At 41.1% G+C, this 24181-nt stretch overlaps 1 non-coding gene and 1 pseudogene across 1 annotated transcript; both read left to right on the forward strand.

Moving 5' to 3' along the window:
- The window catches only part of LOC136157451 (large ribosomal subunit protein uL11 pseudogene), a 33653-nt pseudogene extending 20981 nt beyond the window's left edge, over positions 1–12672 (forward strand).
- Positions 8686–8758, forward strand: TRNAG-UCC (transfer RNA glycine (anticodon UCC)). Its single transcript has one exon. It is a non-coding gene; the product is annotated as a tRNA-Gly (tRNA).
- Positions 12673–24181: the final 11509 nt, after the last annotated feature.

The following is a 24181-nucleotide window of genomic DNA, read 5'->3' on the forward strand; positions in this document are numbered from 1 at the left end:
CAGTGAAAAAAAAAGTGCTACTTGCTTAGTTGTGTCTGACTCTTTTCAACCCCCTGGACTGTTGCCCACCAGGTTCCTTTATCTGTGGAATTCTCCAGGCAAGGATACTGGAGTGGGTAGCCTTTCCCTTCTCCAAGGGATCATCCTGACCCAGGGATGGAGCCTGGGTCTCCTGCATTGCAGGCAAATTCTTTACCATCAGAACACCAGGGAAGTCCCCTGAAAAACAGTGGTTATTGTTAAAAATTGAAAAAAAGAAAAGGAACTTCGATGTATTGGTTCGATTGCCTCAAGTTACCCTGATCTTTGTGTCCCAGATGACTGTGTTTTCCACTTGGCCTCCTCTAGATCTTTTCAGTGCTAGGATGGTAGTAGTATCTATATTCTCTACTGAGTAAGAAAAATTATTTAACACTGTTAAATGAATTGTTTTGGTAATTAAAATTTCATATAGAGTTTAAAGTTGTGTGCAAGATATTATTCATTCAATCTGTAGACTTCATTTCATGAATAGAAATTCACATACTATGTGTAATGTCAAGATAGCTGTCTCCATGAGCTTGTGGTCTAAATGATAGAAATCACTGTCCCCTCTATGATCAAGTTAAATACAGCCTTCCACTGGTAAGTTCTGAAGTGTAACTAAATCCTCCTTCTACAGTACCCTGGTAATTACACTAGTGTTAAGCAGATCCCCATCCATATGAGTTAATTACTTAATTGGTCTAAAGCTTTCTTTCTAGCATATTCTTCCGATCAATATTCCTAATTTAGGGACTCCCCTGGTGGTCCAATGGTTAAGAATCCACCTTCCAATGCAGGGGATGCAAATCTGATCCCTGGTCAGGAAACTCAGATCCCACGTGCTGCGGGGCAACTAAGACCCAAAGCAGGCACATAAATATTAAAAAATACTGTGAATTCTCATCCTACTGCGTACTCTCATTTTAGGATGTATGTATCCTGCCTGACAAGGTGCTTTTGCTGGTGCTGTTTCTGCTCCTAGTCAGGCATTCTTTCTTTCACGTTTTTGTCTATTGAAATTGTACCCACCTTTCAGTTCAACTTCATCCATAAAATTCTCCCAAGATCCTTTTGAAGAGGCATTTAATATTAACTTCCCTGTTAGACCATAGCAATCTCGAGATCATAAATCATATTTTAATTACCTTCGTGTCCTTTTCCAGTTCTTAACACATCAATTAGCTTATAGTAGGTGCTTAGAATATTTGATCAATGGATGAAAATAGTGGCTAACACTTACAGTTAACTTACAAAGTGAAGGTTACTAGGGAGGTATGGAGTCGGGGTGGCCAAAGAGGAGTGAGATGTGGTCTCTAGTGTTATGTACTCCTCTGTGTTGTTGCATATTCCTACAAGTCAAGCAAAAATAATTTTTGTTTTGAAATACATTAAAAATAATATGTCAACCCTGTATCGTTCCCTAAGTGCACACACGGGGTGAAGGAGGGAGATAGGTAGATTGTGAAATTTTGCAAGGTGACTAAGAGGAACAATGCTTATTTATTTATTTAATTTAATATTGACTTTTATTTTTTTGATGAAAACTTTTTCATTGTTTTGATCGTTTTATTTTTTCGATGAAAACTTTTTTTATATGTTTTCATATGAAACATACTCTTTTAGCTATAATGAACTGTACAGTTGATGGGCACTCAGTACCTTCACATTATCATTCAACTCATACCGTTATCCATCTCCTGAATTTACCTTCCTAAACTGAAATTCTGTCCTCATTAAACACTAAGTCCCCATTCCCCCCCACCCACTGATGCTATGAATTAGACTATTCTAGGTACCTTGTATAAGTGGAATCAATCAGGATAACAGTGCTCATTTAGATGTAAGTTCTGGTCTGTTTGTTGCATTTCCAGGGTGACCTGGCAAGACTTTAAATATTTGCACACTGTGTTATGTGGTTGTGGGCAGTATTTACATATACAGTGAATTTCTAGTACTTCAGATAAGAATGCTTGAATATGGTCTCAGGACAAAGCAGAGTTAAGCTGAGTACTGTGTCTGAAGCACAGTTAAGGCTCAATAAATATTTATTAGGGAGGAAGAAGGAAGACAGAAAGCAACCCAAGCCAACCAGCATACTTCTGAACAAACAGAAGCTAGCTACTACGTAAGAACAAGACCCAAATGGAGTCAACAGATGTGAAACCATGAGGCAAATGAGATAGTACTCTTATAATTATTATTTTATTAACAATACTGTTGCAACTTAATTTCTTTTTCTCCTTGCACCCCGGCACCTCTCATATGTTAACACATTTGTTATTTAGAAGAGCCCTTAATTATAGTTACTGTTAATAATTACTTTGTGGATGAAGTTACTTTGTGGATGCCGAATCACACACAGCTAGGAACTGTGGTACCCTGAGCCCTACAGAGCATTCAGGGTGTTCTCTAAACCCTTCAGGGTGAGGCTCTGCCTAGGTGCCCTAGACACCCGACATCCCCAGGCCACGCCCCCTCAACTCATCTTTTTCAGCTCTGCTGAGGTGGGAAGTTCCTTGCCCCATCCCCATCCTTCCTCAGGCATGTGTGCCCTTATCTCTTTCTGGCTTTCTGTCCCAGGAGGTTTTCTAAAACCATGGAAGGACAGTCAGCTTCTTATCTGCTCAGCCCCAAGATGCAAGGGAGCAGTCCTTCGCCAGTGGGAAATGAGAGTTGGTTGACACCCTACTCCTGTCCTTATGAAGGACAACTCTGAAGTGCTTTACACATGGGTTCTTGGAGTGTGGTATCACGGAGCTCTATTTGACCCACCAGCAAATAGCTTAGTAACCCATTTTTCATGTTCCTCCTTCCCTGTTTTATTTCCATTCTTCCACATTCCTGCTTCTGCCATCATCTGTACTCAAAACATCATCTGCACTTGTTTCAGGCAAATCCAGTCTAGATAATCAGGCCCGTATGTCACATCAAGGTCCTACTCCTTAGGGTGCCCTAAAGGACCACCAGGTATCTGAATCAGTAAAGCCACCAGTATCTTTGCTTGAGAATCATACCTTGTATGACAGACAGAGAAAGATGTGTTTTTATTAAATTTTTCTTTTTTCTTTTTGGCCACAGCATGCAGGATCCTAGTTCCCTGACCAGGAATGAAACCCAGGCCCCCTGCAGTGGAAGCACGGAATCTTAACCAGGGAAGATTTTGCCAAAACACCAGGGAAGTCCCAGAAAGATGTGTTTTTAAAAAGCCCACCTTTCGATGTTTGGGTAGTTAATGTCACATGGAGCTTTCTCATTTCCTGTCTATGTCCCTGTGATTGGGACGCATGATATTGATCTCAAGGAAGTGGTACTTATTTCAAGGGGAGACAGGCTGCGCAACAGTTATAAGAAGGCATGGCAAAGGCAGATGAGAGCAATATGTCAGGGGAGCTCCCACCCTCGAGGCCCAGAGCAGGTTTCCCAGAATGAGACTGGATATTTCCAGGCGAGGTCTGAAAGCCGGGAAGGGTTTGAGGAGGGTCTGGGGAGGCCGGGCCAGCTCATGGAGCTCCAGGGCAGGAGGGTACGCTGAGATGTGAGCAGGGGTGGGCGGCGTGTCGAGCGGAAGATAAGCTCGTGTCCTGGCCGCAGGGAGCTTGACTTGCTACGGGGCTTCGTTCCGAGGGTAGTCGGGCATTCGGTATTTGGGTTTGTTTCCTTTATGATGACCACTGCAGTATGTGATATCCCTTATATGTGGAATCTAAAAAATACAGCGGACTAGTGAATGTAACACAAAGGAAGCAGACTCACAGATACGGAGAAGAAACAAGTAGGTTACCAGTGGGGAGAGGGGAGAGGGGAAGGCTGATAAGGGGTAGGGGATGGAGAGGTGCAAACTATTAGGTATAAAATAAGTTGCAAGGATATATTGTACAACATGGGGAATATACCCAATATTTTGTAATAACTATAAATGGAGTAAATTGGAGTATATAAATGGATTATATTTAAAAGTTGCTAATTATTATATTGTACACCTATGCCATATCACATTGTATAGCAACTATAATTCAACTAACTAGCTAACTAAATAAAAGCTTAAAAAAAGAAAACAAAAAATTTAAGAGGAAATAAGGGCGGCTTCGTGTGCTGCAACCTGGTTTTAAACTGATATTGGATCGCTTCGCGGGTCATACCCAGCAGGGAACACACGGGGGCAGCCTCACACCGGGTTCTCAGGGAAGGCTGCCTGTGATCGCGGCTGCTGTTCGCTTTCCCCCGCTTTCTGTGCACAGAAAGGAAAACTCCATAGTTTGGTGTGGAAGCGGATTGATTTTTTTTTCTGTTTCTTTACGAAGGACTTAAGTTAGGGACCAGGGTTCGCTCGGCGGCACATCACAGGAAGTGCACCGTCTCGCATCTCACTTCCCGAGGGTCTTTTGATTGCCGGGAAGAGGCACCCGCTCCAAACACAATGCGTCCAAGGACGCTGAGTCGCCGCCCTCTTGATTGCGGGAAAGAGGCACCCACTCCAAACACAATGCGTCCAAGGGTGCTGAGAGTCGCCGCCCTCCCTCTGTTGTCTTCAAGTGTCGTCACAGAACTGCTGTGCGCGAGAAAAAAAAAAGCCCAGAGCTCTCCTGGAAAGGAGTGGAGTGGATTGCTCCTTTGGGGAAAAGTCTCCCTTTGCTTGGGTGACCTCATCCAGGCCCAAGACTTTAAGTGGTATCTTTTCCGTAGTGGCTCAGTTGATAAAGAATCCGCCTGCAGTGCTGGAGACTCAGGTTTGATCCCTGGGTTGTGAAGATCCCCTGTAGAAGGAGATGGCAACCTGTTCCAGGACTCTTGCCTGGGAAATCCCGATGGACAGAGGAGCCTGGCAGGCTACAGTCATGGGGTCTCAAAGAGTCCCACTGGACTTAGCGCCGAAACCACCACCAAGGAAGGTAACTGTCGGTTGGATGGCTCAGTTCTCAACATCCTCCCAGAATCCTAGATTTCTATATTTCTATTCTGAATTATCTAGCTGGTATCACATAATGGTATCTAGTAGGCATCTCAACTTTGACCAAGAACAGCTACTGCTAACCCTCACGCTTGATTCTTTCCCGTGGCCTTTTTTCCTCCCTTCAATGTCAGCCATCACAACTTATCTGATTGCTCAAACCTCAAACCCACCAGTGATGCTTCTCTCCTCTCTTTTCTCACCTCCTCCCACATCTAATCAGTTGATGTATGAGTTCTGTTGACTCTCCATCTCCACGGACACCTTCACTCTCCTCTCTCACCTGGTTGCCTGTTACAACTTTCTTACTAGGCTTTCTTGCTAGACTCTGGACTCTCTACATATATGCCAGGATGATCTTTTAAGGAGCATTGAGATCACTCTTCTGCTTATATTTCCCAGGACTCCTAGGTGGCTCAGTGGCAAAGAATCCGCCTGCCAGTGCAGGAGATGCAGGAGGCACGGGTTTGATCCCTGGGTCAGGAAGATCCTCTGGAGAAGGAAAAGGCAACCCACTCCAGTATTCATGCCTGGAGAATCCTATGGACAGAGGAGCCTGGTGGGCTACTGTCCAAGAGGTCGCAAAGAGTCAGACACTACTGAGCACATCCACAGAGTCTCTGCTTAAAATACTCCGGTGGATTCTGTTGCACTTGTAATAAAATTGATATACCCTGTCATGGATGTGCAAAGTCCTATGTTATCTGCTCACGGCCTGCCACCCACCCCTGCCTCACTGTATACTCCTCTCCTTCTCTTGGTTCTGGATGCCCTGGTCTTCTTGGTGTTGTTAAGCAGCCTTGGGCCTTGGATGAGCTTTTTGTCCCTGCTTGTATGCATTCCTCTCTGGTCTCTACATAGGTGACTCTTTGTGTCCTTCAAGTCTCAGCTGGAATGTGACTTCTCAGGGAGAGCGTCTCTGGTCCTTCCACATATAATGGTCACCCAGTCATTCTCCTGTCCCTCTGTTTTCATTTTCTGTAAGCACTGATACTAGATACATTTCTTTCCTTCCTTTCTGCGCGGTTTACGGGATCTTAGTTTCCCTACTAGGGGTTGAAGCTAGGCCTTGGCAGTGGGTTGAACCCAGCCGAATCCTAACTTCCAGGGAATTCCCTAGATGCATTTTCTTGCTTATTTATTTGTCACTTTATTGTCTATCTTCCTTCACTAGAATGCTAGCTCCACGAGGGGTCGAATATATCTGCTTTGGACATTCAACCTCATCCCGGTGACTAAATAGGGCCTGACACGTGAAAGATGCTCAACAGATGTTTGTTGAATAAAGAAATGATTCAATGGGTAGAACTTCCACACCTGAGCCTGCTAAGGGTGGATTGCAGGGTTCTTTCCTATTTATTACCTGTGTGTTTGGTCTGAGGTGAGACATTTCTTCTCTCTGAGCATCAGTTCCCTCTTCCAGATAAATACTGTTTTGAAAGTGAAAGTGTTGGTCACTCAGTTGTATCTGGCTCTTTGTGACCACATGGACTGTAGACCCCCAGACTCCTCTGTCCATGGGATTCTCCAGGCAAGAATACTGGAGTGGATTGGGATTCCGTTTTCCAGGGGATCTTCCCGACCCAGATTGAACCCAGGTCTGCGTTGCAGGCGGATTCTTTACCGTCTGAGCCAGCAGAGCCTGTGATATGCTTATTCTAATCCACAAGTGTGCTTCTCATCTAAGAACTCCTGAATGGAAAACCCACTTGCTGTCTAAAAGTTTTGAACCCCTTGAAACTAGTGGGAAGCACCAAGACTTCATGATTCCTGTCTGTTCATTTTTACATAAAGAATCAACACTTGAAGTTGCCAGGGTTTTTGAAGTCTCCTATGATGCTGGTTCCGTGTCATGAGACAGAAGCCAAGCTTACCTTCTCAAGACAGTGGTTCTCTGAGTCAGTGAGCTGGAGGTCAGACTGCCTTTTCTCGAAGGCTTTTGCTTAGTGATACTTGATTTGAAATTCTGGACCTGCTATTTTAGAAACAATATAGGAGCAGTGTGTCCATTCTGTCTTAGTGTATCTTAGATTTTATCCAAGTGAGGCAACAATTACAGACCCAGACTTTTTAGGATGCTAAAGTGCTATTCACAGCTAGCCAGGAAAGGTCACCAGATAAATACTTTGACATCTGCTAAGAAGGGAGATTAGTGAAAGCCTTGACTCTGTGTTCACCTAGATCATGGGGTGTGGGAGCATCTTTATTCCCTTTCAATTCCTTTGTTGCTCTGGGATTCTGATATGCTACTAAGCTTTAATTTCTTGAAAAGGCGTTTCATCAACCCTGTTGACTGTGTGCTGAGATTCCCTCCTCCCTCCCTTGCCTACATTTGGGTCAGCCGGTACCAAAGGAGAAGGTTATCTGGGCTGTTAAACCTTTGACTTGGTGTCTTTTGAAGAGCGCATTTTGCATTTTGTTATGTCAGGATTGTAATTAGATCCGTTAATTAAGGAAAGAATGAACTTTTCCCAAACTCTGCACCTCTTTGAATTTTTGATAAGTTTGCTTAGGTTGCCGCTGACCTTTGCTAAGGGGTATGCTACTGCTCATTAATTGGCAAATTTTAATGAGGAGAGTTGATGAATGTGCTGGCCTTGACAATAAATAAAGCTGGCTTCCACTCCAGGCCTTACCACCTCTGGCTGCTTCAAAGTGTGTGGTGTTTCTTGACCAGTGACCATTAAACTTGGGACATTTGGCCGACATTCTGTCTTATGAGTAAGCGAGGGAGGCCTCCTTACCCAGGCGCTGATCTGAACGGCTCCTCATCCACCTTCCTGTTTCATTTTGGTTGTATTGTGGGCAGCGTGCTCAGTCTTGTTTGACTCTTTTGGACGCCATAGACTATAGCCCGCCAGGCTCCTCTGAACATGGGATTTCCTGGGCAAGAATACTGGAGTGGGTTGCCATTTCCTACGCCAGGGGATCTTCCCGACCCAGAGATTGAACCAGGGTCTCCTGCATTGCAGGCAGATTCACTGCACTCCCTGGAATTCCCTTTAATCTGATAATAGTCTTATTATACCTGTTTTAGACAAGGGGAAACTGAGGCATAGGGAAAGTAGTATATCACATAAGGATAGGTAACCAGTTAATGGTAATAACTAATATTTGAGTTCTCATTGTGTGCTAAGCACACTCCCAACCTCCTAATGTGTGCTGTGTCACTTCATACTCATAACAGCCGTGTGAAATAGGTAGTATTTTTGCCCCTACTGTAAATTGGGACTTGATTGCCAAAAGGGTTGATCTCCTGTAGGATTGACTGGTTTGATCTCCTTGCAGTCCAAAGGACTCTCAAAAGTCTACTCCAACACCGTAGTCCAAAAGTATCAATTCTTTGGTGCTCAGCCTTCCTTATGTCCAACTCTCACATCTGTATGTGACTACTGGAAAAACTGTAGCTTTGACCATACAGACCTTTGTTGGCAAAATGATGTCTCTGCTTTTTAATATGTTGTCTAGGTTTGTCATAGCTTTCCTTCCCAAGGAGAGGCATCCTTTAATTTCATGGCTACAGTCATCATTTAGAGTACACAGAAGAATAAAATTCAGATTCACACACACACAAACACACACACACATATGAAGATTTCTTTCCTTTTCAAATATGTTTCTGCTGCCACTCAAAAAACCTAGTGAGATGTGACCCTGCAGAACATAATGAGGGCTACAATATTTAACTTATAGAACTGATCAATGAGGGGACTTCCCTAGTGGTCCAGTGGTTAAGACTCTGTACTTCCACTGCAGAGGGCCCAGGTTCGAACCTTGGTTGGGGAACTAAGATCACACATGCCATAAGGCATAGCCAAAAAAGAAAAAATACCTGAGTGATAAGAAATTTACTTAGTTATCCAAGTCCGAGACATGAATTTTGGCTTTATAGCTGTACTCACTATGACTCCTTAGATTACAGTGAGCAAGAGGGTATCTTCTGTTTGGAAGTATTGATAGGAAAATAAAACAAATGGCAGAAGTCGTAAGTAACTCTTCAGAGCCTCTTTTAAAGATTCTGCAAAATACTAGTACTTTTAGTAATTATAAAATGTGGCGCTGATATCTGTGCCCCTTACTGAAACACTTACAATCCTTCTACTAATCTACAACGATAATAACCCTAAAAAACGATTACTAAATACTCAACAGTTTAAAATACTCACCAGCACTCACAGTTGCCACAAACATTCCCCATTTTTTTTTTTTTTTTTTTTTTTTTGCTGAAAATATCCTCTCTAGCAAAATGTCACTACATTTAGAATTTCTGTTTCTGAACATTGCCCTAAGTGACTTCTGAGAAATTTTTTACAAACCGTTGATGACGATAATTTGACGTCACTGAGTAGTTGGTTCATTTGGGGAAATGCTATTCACATTTCATCCTCATCATGTTCTTATTATTCCTGTTTTCTAGAGAAGAAACACCGAGGCAGAGAGAATATTGGTGTCTTGTGCTGGGTATTACTTAGCGAACACTTTAAGGATGTTTAATGATGAATCTCACAATATACTTGTGTATTTGAATATATGCCCCCTGTAATCTACTAATATGGTGAAAGCCTGTTTAACCCTTAGAACCTTGGACATGGACTAGAATATCTAGACAGGGGTTTTCATGTCTCTGGGTAGAGGAAGAAAAGTCATACCTTAAGTCAATATTGGAGGCCGATCTGAAACTCAGGGGTCTGAGGTTTTCGTTAAAAATATTTCCTGAACTCAAGGCAACAGGTATTATACACTGGGATTGTAGGACCCAGTGAAATCAAAACCTTCTTCTACCAGGCATGGCCTTGCTCTTTTTTTTGGTGGGTTAAGAGCAAATGAGTTGGTTATAAAAGTGAGAAAAAGAGTGCTGAGATTGCCAAGGGGAGATCTAAGAAGGTTTTATAGTGAGAGCAGTAACTGCGTGAAGCCTTGGAAAATGAACCAGATTTCTGTTTCTAGATCCGTGTTTCCTACTTCCATCAAAGCCCTTTACCCCCTCTTGTTAGAATGTGAATGAAAAGAGCGTAACACATCCTCAGGAATCCAGGGTGTTAAGACTTTCGTGGTGTTCTGTTTTCTTCTGAACTCCTACTGAAGGGTGAAGAAAGAAGGGCATTGCATTTTCTATGAATCCTGAAAGGAGCAAAGCCATACATGTGTTAGAAATGAAATAAAATAAAAACAGAATCCAGAAAATCCACGAGTATCTCATCCTCGTTCTGGGTACTGAATAAATAAGCAGAATGGTGTATGAGGCTCCACAATGTTTACAAGGAGGTGGACTGTTTTCCCAGGGAGTTTTCAGGTTTAAATGCAGGAGGGTCATAAAGCCACACCCTTATTACAGTTGGAGCGTGGCAGCTCTGTCTTCCAAGACAGGAACCAAAACTTTTTATAAGTGCTCAATCAAGAGGTAAGGGCCAATTTCAAGTACTGAAATGATGCCTATTAAAGTTTATTAAAAACAGAATAGGAAGTGCAGACCTCCCTGTTCATGCTTTCTCTTTCAAATTCCTCTCCAGAAATACCATGGAGACCTATGAACCTTATTTTTTTTTGTCCCAGTTGGCATTTTGACTGAACTAATAGAGGTGACACATACAGCATTTTCTCTTGGAAACATGGGTTGCTTCTTGGAACCGAGCCTGGCATCTGCCGGGGCCACATCTTAGTTCAAATTCTCCCAACAGAGGTTCAGACATGAACTTGGTGTGCAGTTTATTTGGGAAGTGACATCAGGAAGCAGAAACCAGGGGGTAGGAGGAAAGAGGTAGGGAACAAGGAAAATCCAGTACCAATGTTTATCAAGATTACTGTTCTGGAAGATGGAGATTTGGTTCTTCCAGGAACCCCTGAAAAAAACTACAAAATGCCTCTCAGGATTTTTCATCTGAAAGGATAGTCATCCACAGGTTTCAACGGTTGCTCCCAGGATCTACCACGAGGCCTGCAGGAAGTAGTAACTCAATAATTATTTAGTTGATGGATGTGTGTGTGTGCGCATGCGTGCATGTGTGCTCGGTCATGTCTGATTCTTTGCCACCCCATGGACTGTAGCCTGCCAGTCTCTTCTGTCCACAGGATTTTACAGGTAAGAATACTGGAGTGGGTTGCCATTTCCTACTCCAGAGGATCTTTTCAACCCAGGGATTGAACCTGTGTCTCCTGCATTGACAGGTGGATTCTTTACCATTGGCACCACCTGGGAAGCCCATATTTGATGGGTATTAGATTGTTTCTAAATTTTTGACTATTAAAAAGAGAGCTGCTGTAAACATTCATGTACAAATCTTTATGTGGTTATATGTTCTCATTTCTCCAGGGTAATTGCTTTAGAAGCGGAATGTTTGGGTCATGTGATCAGTGAATGTTTAACATTTTAAAATACTGTCAAAGTGTTTTCTAAAGCAGTTGTGCCATTTTACACGCCCAGCAGCAGTGTATGAGAGTTCCAGTTGTTCCATACTTCATTGCCACTTGACTTGGTCAGTTGGTGTGTAGTATATCTCCCTGTGGTTTTATTGGTAGCTCCTTAAGAAACCAATAATGCTGAACATCTTTTCATGTGTGTATTTGTCACCTGTTTATTTTCTCTGGTGAAGCCTTTGATAAAATATCTTGACCATTGTTTTTTCTTTTTACCCCAGTGTGTTTGTTTTCTTCTTACGGAGTTCTTTGTATATCCTGGTTCAAAATTCTTTGCCTAATATATGTCTTGTGAATATTTTATCACAGTCTATGTGGTTTGCCTTTTTGTTTTCTTAACACTGTGTTTGGAAGACTGAAAGTTTTAATTTTGATGAAGTTCAATTTACTGATTTTTTAATAGTTCATGCTTTTGTTGTCCTATATTAGATATTTTATCCCAACTCAAGACCGTTGGATTTTTTCTTGTTTTCTTTTAGAATATTTGGAGGCTGACATTTACATCTATGGCGCATTTCAACTTAGTTTTTCTACATTATTACCATAAACTCAATAAAAGGGACAGAGTATTGATATATGCAACAGCATGGATGGATCTCAAAAGCATTTATGTTGAATTATATAAGTCAGACCAAAAAAGAGTACATACTATATGACCTCATTTCTAGAACATTCTAAAAAATACAAACAAATTTAAAATAACAAAAAGCAGCTTTCCTTGTTTATTTCAAAGGAGGCCAGGCTACAACTTTCTTCAGTCTTCTTGCATCCAAGTTTGTTCAATACCAGCTGCCTAACATATTGCTTATTCAACCCCAGCAATAGTGAAGTTGTGTTTATCTGAGGTGTCTTAGTGGGGAAATTGATGCCACATCTGCCCTGGTCACGAAGATCTGTCCCCTGAGTCTGTCTCCAAAAAAGCTTGGTGGTGACATCACCAAGGCAACCAGTGATACGAAGGGCCTGATATAGTGGACCTGCACATTTAGCACAGGCCCGATTAAGGTGGTACCTTCTACCTCTGCCTTGGCCATCAAAGCCCGCAAAGAACCACCTTGAGACAGAAAGAAGCAGAACAACATGAAGCACATAGGAAATATTACTGCTGAAGAGATTGTCCACTTTGCATGACAAATGTGGCACAGATTTTTAGCCAATGAGCTCTCTGGAACCATTCAAGACATCCTGAGGACTGCCCAGTGTATAGTTGCAGTGTTGATGGTCACCACTGTCGTGACATGACGGAGATGACATCAACTGGTGCAATTGAAAGCCCAGCTAGTTAGGAACTATTAATACTAAGGAAACTGTTTCAATAAAAGATCACTTGGAAACCAGTAAAAAATACTCCCCAAACCACAAAAAAAAAACCCACCCCCACAAAAAAAAAGGACAAATAAAAAAGAAACAGATTAGTGGTTGGAGGGTAGGTTGCAGACAGGCCTAGAGACTATTGGGCATCATGGAATTGTTTGTAATGTTGACTGTGATGCTGGTTACATGAGTGTATGTAAATGTCAACACTGGTCAAGTTGTCCTCTTTGAACATGCGCATTTTATTGTATCATCCATACCTTAGTAATACCATAAAAATAAAAATTTTCTTCCTCTGAGGAGCCTTGTAATTTAGCTGCCACAAAAAACTTCTAAATCAGAACCAGGTATTAATTTTTTCTTAAGTCATGTTTAAATTAGAAGTAAATTAGAAGTAACATTAAATTCTATCAATCTGCTTTTTCTAGTGTGGTCAGTTGTCCTTAGGTAGGGAAGGAGCCCAGTGAGAGTATTGTATGGTCTCATTGCAGTGTGCTCTTCTTTTTGAAACTGGTGTATTATTTTTACACCTGCAACTAGCTGAAGCTGGCACTTTCAAGAATAAATCCTGTACTCAGACATGTCGGCACTTAACCCCGCCCCATCCTAGGGCAGCAGCTAAAATCCGCATCTTCCCCTTAGAGCAGACACTTCACTTGGAATTGTCAGAAACGCGGACGCTCTGAGGTCAGATGCAGTCTACATCTGCTCAAAAAGAGGGCCAATCTCTGAAAACTAGGATTTGCCCATCTTAAAAGAAAGGAGTCCTATTTTCTGCTTCTCAGAATGAGCCTAATATCCAGCTAAAAGGAATGCCAGATTAAAATCTAGCTGGAAGACTTCAACCATGCCATCTGATCTCCTGGGCCTCTGTTATTTCTAATCTAAAATATTGGTTTATTGGGTTAGTTTTTAATAGTGTTTCCTATAATGCACTTCTTCTAGAATTGGTTATTAGAAGCCATTTTATGGCTCACCCTTAACCTAGCGAATGCAGCTGTATTTTTGCTCCAAATGTTAAATATTTAATCAACTCTAGGTGAAACCCAAATGTAATTCATTAAGCAACTTGGTGTTGAGTCAAATGCAGCGGACATGAAAAATGCCTTTTCATTAGTGTCCATTGGCTTCTTTGGTTCAAGAATTCCGGCTGATGGAATGAATAGCAAAACTGTCCTCCGTTTGAACAAACTGAATGTGTGTGAGTAAAAATAAAATAAAATAAAAGCCAGGAGGCTTTCCAGTTGCCTTCTACTAATTGTGATGTATTGATTTTCTATGCTGCATTAATGTCTACAAGGCTCTCCTTTGGCTAATCCAAAAGATGAATGAAGTTAATGAGAATTTTTATTTCGAAGTGTGCATAAATGTAAAGACTAGAGAAAGGCATGTGTATTTGTGTGTGTGCATGTGTGTGTGCAGAACATGGAGAAAAAGACACACACGATGCAACTTTTTTATAGGGGAAGTAGTGGAGACCACCACCAAAGTATCTTTTGTATATGATCTTTATTTGTCCTTTATCCACAGGTCTTAAACAATTTAACCTCTCAAAAAAATAACAATACTGAACTTAATAATAAGGGCTTCCCTGGTGGCTCAGCAGTAAAGAATCTGCCTGCAATGCCGGAAAGGCAGGTTCAGTTTCCGGGTTGGGAAGATCCCTTGGAGAAGGAACTGGCAACCCACTGTAGTATTCTTGTCTGGAAAATTCCACGGACAGAGGAGCCTGGTGGGCTAAAGTCCATGGGGTCACAAAAGAGTCAGGCCCGACTTAGCGATAAAACAACAAAAGCAACAAACGTAACGATAGCTGTTTGTTTTAAGTAATAAAGATTTGGCTTTCCTATATTTTTATGAGTCAGAATTAGAAAAACAAACAGTTTAGATATGAAGTAAGCGTATATTCACACCAAGTTTATGAAGCTGAAATCAGCAAAGGGAAGGAAGGAGCGAGGGAGTCAAGTATTGTCAAAGCGTGTTCTGGGTACCAGGCACATCTATGGTAATTCGTATCTATAATCAGTATCTAGTCATTTAGAGGACAGTGCTGCCCTTATATAGACATCCTAAAATTAGCAACCATGAGCTTAGTAAAGTGCGTGGAAGTTCAACATAGAATATGACTGTCTTGGGTGGTGACTGTGGCATTAGTTTCCAGCCTCGAGTTCTCAGACAAGGGCACATTTCTTCTCTTTTACTTCTGGGAGGAAGCCCCTCCTCTTTAATTTCCTGGAGCATGGGGTAAATTCCAACTCTTGGTTCAGATCTGGTGTGCTGCCTGTTTTTGTATGGATTGTGAGCTAAGAATGACTTTTACATTTATATTATTAAGAAAATTTTTTTTGGTGTGTGGACTGCTTTTAAAGTCTTAATTTAATTTGTTACAATATTGCTTCTGTTGTATGTTTTGGTCTTTTGACCCAAGGCATGTGGAATCTTAGCTCCCCCACTGGTGACTGAACCTGCACCCCTTGCATTGGAAGGTGGAACTTAACCCATGGACCACCAGGGAAGTCCCTACTATTTAATTTGTTTTAAAAATATTTATTTATTTAATTTATTTGGCTGTGCTGAGTCTTAGTTGTGGCGCTAAGTCCCACTAAATGTGGGATCTTCAGTCTTCGTTGCAGCATGCAAACTCTTAGCTGTGGCATGTAGGGTCCTAGGATCCAGTTCCCTGACCAGGGATTGAACCTGGGCCCCTGCACTGGAAGTCCAGATTCTTAGCCATTGGACCACCAGAGAAGTCCCCAGGACCTTCTTGATAAGTAAGTGTTTGATTCCTACTGGACTTTTGGAAAATTTGCTGAGTTAATAGATTTCCATATCATGGCACAATAATTGGGGACCTAGGAGGGTGCTTACAAGCTCACTCTCTGGAATCATAGAGAACTGTGTTTGAATTGCCATTTTACCACTTACAAATAAGGAATATTTCTTAAACACGCTTCTTGACATCTCTGAAGGCCTCACCTATAAAATGGGAATAATAAAGGTGCTTAAAGGAACTTTGTATTAGTAAATGAGATAGCAAATGTAAAACAGGTAACTTAAAAAGTATGCTGTAACTATAAGCCATGATTTTCTCTTAATTGGATAAAAGTGGAATTCCCACATAGCAATAGCTCACTTTTTCCACTGAAACACCCATGTCTAATATTTCAGATTTAATTTTTTAAAAGCTCTGGTATGCACTCTTGAACTCCCCTTGCATTTTGCTGCCTGTTTCCCAAAGCCTTCAAATGCATTTGATGGTTGCGCTGAAGAAGGGACAGTCAGGGGATGTCATCATGACAGTCATTGGTGTTTTTTGACAAGGTGTTGAGAGTTGATGATGATCAGGGAAAAGGTGACTTCAGAACGCTCTTCCTAATTCATTAGGCACAGATCATTAGCATAGCTCGGAAGTACAGTGGAACATTTGTAGGAGTCTATACTATCAGCAGTCCACAGTGAGCCCATTCTTGACCCCAGAGAGTTTTAACATCTCAATTCTAAGAAGCTGCAGAAATGGTTGACACTTTTCAATTCGAAGAAAACACTCTGAACATACTTCTTTCCATTAAGACATTAACAAATATACTTTCAGAGTTTTAAAATGTTTCCACGTGGGACAGTTATATTAAAAAAAATAGTGTGGAACTTCCCTGGTGGTCCAGTGGTTAAGATTCTCCACTCCCGATACAGCGGGCATGGGTTCAATCCCTGGTTGGGGAACTAAGATCCTGCATGATGCACAGAATGGTCTGAAAAAAAAAAAAAAAGACAATTAAAAAAGAGAAAAAAAGCACCGTGTGCATTTACTGCCTGAGATTTTTAAGAAGTGAGATAAGTTTTATTCATTTCATAATGGGTGTATTTTTGCAGAGTTCTGCCCTAATTTCTACACACATTGATGTAACCACATACATAAGTATCTAATTTATCAATAAGGTCTATTCATACCACACTACACTGGACGAAGAACACATGCAGAAGTCATGTAAGTGTATCCTTGTATTATTTCCAACCATTTCTCTCTAATGCTCATTTTCATGTAATTCTGTCCCTGTTGAAATTTTTCCATGATAAACTCTGGGTGGGATTATCATCCCATCTCAGGAAGGGAAAAATAAAAGGGAATTTAACTGTCTTTCTTTCTCAAACTTTTCTTTGTAGAATAAAATGAGGTCACAAGTATTGAACAATACATATACAAGTTCATACAGTTAACTTGATGAGAAGTGCTGAGGATGAGGTGGAAAACTCATTTACTTTCTATAACTAATGGTTTTGGTCACTCAGCCAGATTGTTGGTTGAGGTTTTAAAGACAGAGTCAGCTCCAAAAGCGAACTATTTGTATCTTGTCTGTCAAACTGTCAAGAAGAAAGTAAATGAATAGTATACGAAGACTTCCTTTATCTGAATCTTTTTCTCTATTTGGTGGAGACAAATCTTGTCCATGATAGAGTCTGTTTGCATTTTATGAGCAATACTACTATACCTTCTTTCAAATCTCAGTGTTTAATTAGTTTCAGTCCTACATGTTATCCCTTGACCCAAGCTTTTTAGGTTGTGTCCTGGATAAGCAACATGTCCTCTTCATTTGTATTTGGATCATGAAGTAAGACATTTCTGAACATACAGTCCCACAAGCCATGCTAATAACACCAGTCTTTTTATTTCCAGATTCAGATTATTGTGATACAAGGGCTGAGGCCAGGTATGAGGGTAAATGTTCATTTCAGATTTAACAGGGTCAACTTTACATTGCCCCTTTCCCTCCCTCACTCCATCTGATCTGACTTACTCCCCCCCAAATTATTGTTTTTGGGAAATAGCATATCCATCCTTCTTCCCCATCGCCATTTCATGCAGTAAACAAGTCATCTGACATCTCACATTTGTTCACTCCTTACTTACACCCAATGACAAGTCCTGTCATTTCTTGTTCCGAAGTATTGCTCTGTCTTCATGATCAACACACGAGTCAGAGGCACCCTTATGCCTCCTCTCCTTCAGTGGCCTGTGGTACTAGTTCTCCCTTTTGTATCAAACTCACACCTCACAGCTGGATAGAGTGTTGCTGTTGTTTTTTTATATTTATATTAATATTTGGCTGCACCGGATCTTAGTTGTGGTGCGTGGGATCTTGGATCTTCATTGTGGCATTCGAACTCTTACTTACTGGATGTGGGATCTAGTTTCCTGATCAGGGATTGAATCTGGGCCCCTGCACTGGGAGTGCAGAGTCTTAGCCACTGGACCACCAAGGAAGTCCTAGACAGTGTTATTAATAGTCAGTTTCAATCATGTCCCCATATTGCTGAAAAGCCTGTGAAGGCTTCTTCATGTCATTAAAAAAAGATCCCATATCCTTAACGTGACTCAGAGGATCCCACATGATGATCCCCATCTATTTCTAGAGACTCATTTTCTGCCCTTGCAAATGGATTCATTTTCTGTTACCTTGCTCACCACATTCTATCCATGCTGGCCTTCTCCAGTCTGTTTAGCTCGGCAAATCCACCTACTCGTCTGTCAGTGCTGTTCCTTGCCCACTCAGACTCTAGGTCTCAGTACTGGAGAGGCCTCCTCTCACCTGACTACACTCCTAGGTAAAGCAGATTCCCCTTCTTTGCTCTTTCATGGCGCCTGTTAGTTTTCTTTACTGCACCTTTCCCCTGTGGCTGTCCATTCGTGAAACTATCACTGGACACCTTTTTCCTACTCATTCAGGCTCCCGGAGGAAGACACCACTCTGCTTTGTTCATGCCATATATCCAGTACCTGGTAACAGTTTGGCAAAATGTAAGACCTCAGTTAGTCATGAATGCATGAATTTTCAGACAATTAAGCACAAAATAGATTAATGTTTCATCATGACTAATTCAAGCAAATCATATCCATTTATACAATCAGAAAAGCTCTCTATTTTTGGCCTTCATTAACCCTTTGTAAAAATCAGATGCTCTCACCGTCATCATCATCGTCACCATGAGCTCAGTGTACTTCCTGGATCCTATTGGGTAATCAAGTCAGCAAAGAGGGTGGTCAGCTAAAAGACAGGATGCTCAGTAAAATTTGAATTTTGGATAAACCACAAGTAATTGTTTTAGTGCTGTATTTAGGATGTACGAAAAAATTATTTGTTACTTGCCTGAAATTAAATTTTAAGCCAGTATCTTGCACTTTTATTTGCTAAATCTGACAGGCCTACCACAAGGAAAAGGTCATTTGAATTTTTTAGAAAGTTAGTTTCACTGAAGTTTATAGACATATCACAAGGAGAGGCACAGAAAATGAACCTTGGAAGTCTTTGTGATGAAAGTGTTTTCTCTTCCAGTTTTAGAGATATAATTGACAGACAGCACTGTACAAGTTTAAAGTGTGCAGCATATTGATTTGACTTACATACATCAGGAAATGATTACAGCAATAATCTCCTACAGATACAAAATAAAAGAAAAAGAATTTTTTCCCCTGTGATGATAACTCTTAGGATTTACTCTCTTTAGTTCAGTTCAGTTCAGTCGCTCAGTTGTGTCCGACTCTGCGACCCCATTGACTGCAGCACACCAGGCTTCCCTGTCCATCACCATCTCCTGGAGCTTGCTCAAACTCATGTCCATCGAGTCAGTGATGCCATCCAACCATCTCATCCTCTGTCGTCCCCTTCTCCTCCTGCCTTCTGTCTTTCCCAGCATCAGGGTCTTTTCTAGTGAGTCAGTTCTTTGCATCAGGTGGCCAAAGTATTGGAGTTTCAGATTCACATCAATCCTTCCAATGAAGGTTCAGGACTGATTTTCTTTAGGATTGACTGATTTGATCTCCTTGCGGTCCAAGGGACTCTCAAGAGTCTTCTCCAACACCATAGTTCAAAAGCATCAATTCTTCGGTGCTCAGCTTGCTTTATGGTCCAACTCTCACATCCATACACGACTACTGGAAAAACCATAGCTCTGACTAGACGGACCTTTGTTGGCAAAGTAATGTCTCTGCTTTTTGATATGCTGTTTAGGTTGGTCATAGCTTTTCTTCCAAGGAGCAAGCGTCTTTTAATCTCACAGTTGCAGTCACCATCTGCAGTGATTTTGGAGCCCAATAAATTAAATAAATAAACAAATAAAGTCTGTCGGTGTTTCCATTGTTTCCCCATCTATTAGTCTTTTATGATCAGTTGTGTCTGACCCTCTGCAGCCCCATGGTGTAGCCCGCCAGTCTTCTCTGTCCATGGAATTTTTCGGGCAAGAATATTGGAGTGGGTTGCCATTTCCTACTCTAGGGGATCTTCTCAATCTAGGCATTGAACCCTCATCTCCTACATTGGGAAGCCAAATAAATGGCAGGGTTAATTAATCATGTTGTACATTATATCCCTAGTACTTATTTTTCTTATAACCAGAAGTTATACCTCTTGACCGCCTTCACTCATTCCTCTGCTCTTGATCCCCTCCCCTGTGCCTCTGGTTACCACAAATCTGATCTCTCTATGAATCTGTTTGTTTTTTGAAGTATAACTGACCCACAACACTATGATAGTTACTGCTACACAGCACAGTGATTGGATATTTCTGTGTGTTACCGAATGATCACCACCATGATGGGAATATTGAGTAGGTTTTAAATTCATTGCTACTGTATGAGATGTTAGGACAGTTGCTTAGATAAAATGTCAATGCTTTGTTGATTGTTACAGGGGCAGATGAAGGGACTTGGAAATTTGGTTAGTCAAGAGATGTTTATCATCTTCATTATTACACAGTTCTCATAGTTGAAGTCCATTTAAGTGACCGACTCAGCCATGGTAATGCTTATCTTATCATTGGGCTTACTGGAACCAAGATTCATTTCAAATAACTAAAAATGCATAACTCAACATATGATTGGGCTTTCCTGGTGGCTCAGATGGTAAAGAATCTGCCTTTGGTGCAGGAGACCTAGGTTCAGTGCCTGGGTCAGGAAGATCCCTTGGAGAAGGGAATGGCTACCCACTCCAGTATTCCTGTCTGGAGAATTCCATGGACAGAGGATCCTGGTGGCTACAGTCCATGGAGTCACAAAGAGTCAGACATGATTGAGCGACTTTTACATATGATTGTGCCATTTAAAAAACTTTAATATTCATGTTCTTTTTTTTTAAACCTGTGAACTTGTCATTGAAGGATAAATTAATAATTTTCCATAAAAACTAATTAAATGATAAAAATAACATTTAGCACTGATTTTTTAAAGATTATAGTTTATTTTAAGAGTTTTGCCAAAAAATATATTTGTGTATCTGCTAAGACTCTAGAGTGTTTATTTAGAGTCTTGGTTTAGTGTTTATTTAGTGTCATGGGAGTGGAGTTGGGGAGGGATGGACTGGGAGTTTGGGGTTAGTAGATGCAAACTATTACATGTAGAATAGATGGACAACAAGGTCCTACTGATTAGCACAGGGGACTATATTCAGTGTCCTGGGATAAACCATAGTGGAAAAGAATATAAAAAAATGTAGGTACATATATAACTGAGTCACTTTGCTGTACCGTAGAAATTAGCACAACATTGTAAATCAACTCTACTTCAATGAAAATATAATGTCTTGATATAATTCTCTATGGCAGTACACAAGATACAATCACTCAAAAGTTAGTTTATTAGAATATTTAGCATTTATCTCAAAGATTAAGTATTAAGTATAGTCAGGAAGGTAGTATAATGTCACCTTTTAAAAATTAATTGATTAATTGATTTTTGGTTGTGCTAGTTCTTTGTTGCGGTGCGTGGGCTTCTCGTTGTGGTGACTTATTGCAGAGCAACGGCTCTAGGTCCTCGGGCTTCAGTAATTGTGGCACTCAGGCTTAGTTGCTCTGAGGCATCTGGAGTCTTCCCAGACCAGCAATCGAACCCGTGCCCCCTGCATTGGCAGACCAGCGATCCTCTTTTTTTTTTAAATTTTTGCTTATTGGAGGATAATTGCTTTACAATATTGTGTTGGCCTCTACCATACATCAACATGAACCAACCACAGGTAATCATGTATCCTCTCCCTCCTGAACCTCCCCCCCGCCTCGTTTCCTACCTCATCGCATCCTAGGCTGTCGCAGAGCAGGGGGTGGTTTGGCTATAAATATAAATACTTCCAAGCCTTGCTTAGGGTAGGCAGCGGGCAGTTATGTCTAAATGGAGTGATTCATATGTTCACAGAATTTTAGAGCTGAAAAGAATTAGATTGTTAAGCTCAAGGGCTTCATTTTACAGATTGGGAATATCTGCACAGAAAAGTTAGGTCACATGTGTGGCACGCAGCAAGTGAGGGCTTCACTCGGGAGCAGATTCAGCTTCTTTGCACTCTGATTTTTCCTACCACAATTTACTTGTTGCATTTCTGGTTGTGGGATATTTTGAGTCAATCCAAATCTAAGACTAGTTGTTGTAGGTGTGCCCTGGAGCCCTTGTTATGCCATCTATTCAGTGCATGTGTGTGTTCGTATTAAATATAATAAACTCATGTGATAATTGGTTTCAGAATATCATTTTGGAAGATCCGTGATGATTGCTTTTGTAAGGAAGAAACAGCCAAATAACACTCTCTCTGAGGTGCTGGATTAGCCCCATGATGAAACTGTCATCCTTGTCTTGGAGATGAAGAAGCTAGGGATCAGAAAGGTTAATTTAATTATTTAAGGCACATAGCCTGGAGTGGCAGGTTTTGGATAGAAAACCAGGTTATCCAAATGATTGCATCTATACCTTTTTCTCCTCAATTTTTCAACACCTGTCCTTTCTCCTTTCTTAGCTTGTGACCTCTTTTTTGTTTTTTTTTTAATTTCACTGAAGCAAATGGAAGCAATCAGAAGAAAATTGTTACAGCCTCCCCATGACAAATCTGCCTAATGCCAGCACCTTCTGCTCATCTCCCTTTCACAGAGGAGGACGTTTCAAGCTCTTATCTAATTTCCCCTCCCTACACACCTTGTAAATGAGATCCTGTACCTGTAAACTGCTCAAAATCTTCCATCTCGAATTCAGTCCTTTCTCTTCCAAATCATCAGTTACCCTCTTTCTGTTAGATTTTCTCATCAGCATAAACATGTGGCTTAATCTGTCTCATCTTCAGAGAGTCCTGCTCCAGATACTATAAACTTTGAGCACTTTTCTTTACAGACACAGGGATTGAACCTGTGTCTCCTGCGGCTCCTGCATTACAGGCAGACTCTACCGCTGAGCCACCAAGGAAGCCCCTTCTTTAGCCTAGATGATATTAATTCAGTTCCAAGGCTTTTTAATCCCCGTCTGTATTCGGAGGCCTCCTAGTTGTACATAACCTTGGATTTTCTAAGTTCCAGGATGTGTGTATGAATGAATGAAAGGTATCGTGACTCCCTTTCCCAGAAAAGAAACAGCAAGCCCAAATGAGAGTGCCCAAAGGAGCCTCACTCTTATTCTAATCATCTTTCACCACTGTCATCACTTTTCTTCTTTCTGGTTAGAAGATGTCCTGTTTTAGCACTCAAAGTCCGCTGACTGTTTGGTTGGTGTGCAGAATATATTTTACATATAAATGTCCCTCTCCAAAGAGCCCCTTATAGGTTACATGGGAATACCACTGCTTGTGCCAAGACTTCAAACAATTTTATGAAGATTTGAATTAAGAGTAGAAAATGAAAGCTGCTCACTGCAAATTGGCTTCTCTGCCTTCCCAGGAGTCAATTTCTACTTTCAAACAGTTAGGAAAATCATGAGTATTACTTTTTTGGTTATTAACTATATGAGTGACACTAGAATTTCAGACTGTGTTTTACTGGAGTTTGTGATTTAAAGCCTCAGATACTTACTATGAAATGCATGGTTGTTTAAAATGGATAAACTATCTGAAGAATTATTTATCTCCTGGGAAAAGTAGAGCAAATCAATTAGTATATATCAAAACACAATATGGCCAGGTTTTTGTGGATCATCTGCAAGACTGATAGAGGTGTCTCATGTCCTTTTATTATGTGGTAAATTTTTACAGGTTGTTTAGATTTGTCCTTTTTAAACTTCAGTGACGATGTCTACAGTGGCTTACTATATTAGTGGTTTACAGGAGTGCTAAAGTTCAAGTGTTAAACAGGGCTCACTGTCCTGCAGTGTCTGTTTTAACTGACAGTTGTGAAGGGAAAAGTTTTGATATTAAAAAAGGCATAAAAAAATAAAAAAGGCATGATCATTTTATTAAGCTTAACTTCACTGATGCACAACATGAGACTTTCCTGAGAGCCTGCAGCCCTAGGGTCATTTTATTCTTGCCTGAAGTTAGAATTGCATTGGTGAGGAATTTGAGTAGTGCATACACTTCTGGTGGCAGTGGACAGTCACATATATAATATCATCTCTCTTTCCAGGGCTTCCCTGATGGCTCGGTGGTAGAGAAGCCGCCTGCCAATGCAGGAAGCATAAGAGATGCGGGCTTGATCCTTGAATTAGGAAGATCCCCTGGAGAAGGAGATAGCAACCCACTCCAGTATTCT

Source organism: Muntiacus reevesi, chromosome 2, assembly GCF_963930625.1.
Source record: "Muntiacus reevesi chromosome 2, mMunRee1.1, whole genome shotgun sequence".
NCBI classification, from domain to species: Eukaryota; Metazoa; Chordata; class Mammalia; order Artiodactyla; family Cervidae; genus Muntiacus; species Muntiacus reevesi.